At 51.6% G+C, this 1,272-nt stretch overlaps 1 protein-coding gene across 1 annotated transcript in view; it reads left to right on the forward strand.

The window, feature by feature from the left end:
• The window catches only part of LOC103200186 (cytochrome c oxidase assembly factor 8), a 28,029-nt gene that overhangs the window by 962 nt on the left and 25,795 nt on the right, over positions 1 to 1,272 (forward strand). The window lies entirely within an intron of this gene.

Consider the following 1,272-nt stretch of genomic DNA (forward strand, 5'->3'; position numbering starts at 1 on the left):
TAGCCTAAAGATTGGTGGGTTCAAACCCACCAGCCGCTCCTGGAGAGAAAGATTACAACCTTGGACACTTTGTGGAGCAGTTCTACTCTTACTATGAGTGAAAATCAACTGGACAGCAGCCGGTTTAGGTTTTTGACTAGGCCTTCCCTCCAACTGTCAGATGGAAACATTGACTAACAGTGGAATGGGCTGTAGATAAGATATTTGAATGAAGCAGACAAGTGCTTCATTTGACAAGGAGCTAGTGAGGAAAGCTGGGACGCTTGGTTCAAACAATAATTAAAGAAGGATAGAAAGAACCAGTTAAGAATTCCACAGTGTGCCAGCGAGAGGTTTGTTTCTGTTGGTCTGGGGCTGTTAGCATGCAGGCACTGAAGGTCTGGCTAGCTTACAGTTTAGACAAGGGGCTCCCTGGGCGTTTGGTCAGCCAGTCCCCTGGCACAGTTCCCGGTTAGAAGTTAGACTTTTGTTCCTAGAACATAGAAACCCACCAGCTTCTCGCTACCTGTGGGCAGGTGGGTGCTCAGAACAGCAGATGTTCCAGAGAGGAGACTAGAAATCTGCCAAGAACTGTCCCAGGGTGAGGACTCGTGCTGGTGGTCAGGGCCATCAAGCGGACTGACTCACAGCAACCATGTGACAGAAAGAACCTCCCTGCAGGCTTTCCTAGGAACACACCTCTAGGTCTTTCTCCCTGGAAGCCACTGGGTGGGTTCAAACCACAAACCTTTTGGTGGGCCGAAGAGTGCTTTTACCATTTTGCAACCCTTCCCTACCCTATTTTGTGAACCATTGCTGCTGTCTTAAGCTGCTGTCCAGTCGGCCCCAACTCACAGCGACCCCATGCACAGTGACATGGCGCTGTCCCCAAGGTCAGTGGCAGGTGGGACCACTGTGTCCCATAGGGTTTCCATGGGCTCATTTTCAGAAGTAGATTGCCAGGCCTTTCTTCCTAGCCTGTCTAACTTTGGAAGCTCGGCGGAATCCTTTTCCGCATCATTGTGACATGCTGGCCTCCACTGGCAGTCAGGTGGTGGCTGCACGTGAGCTAACACTGACCGGGAATCAAACCCAGTTCTGCATACTCACTGCCGTGGAGTTGGATCTGACTCATAGCGGCCCTTCCTTGGGTTTCTGAGGCAGTATCACTACGGAAGTAGGTTGCCCAACCATCTTTCTGAGGAGTGGCTGGTGGGTTTGAACCGCCAGCCTTGTGGTTAGCAGTCACGTGCCTTAGGCACTACACCACCGGAGCTCCCCCTGTTCTCCTGC

This window comes from Orycteropus afer, unplaced genomic scaffold (assembly GCF_000298275.1).
Source record: "Orycteropus afer afer isolate SDZICR_OR568_19922 unplaced genomic scaffold, OryAfe1.0 scaffold00128, whole genome shotgun sequence".
Taxonomy (NCBI): domain Eukaryota; kingdom Metazoa; phylum Chordata; class Mammalia; order Tubulidentata; family Orycteropodidae; genus Orycteropus; species Orycteropus afer.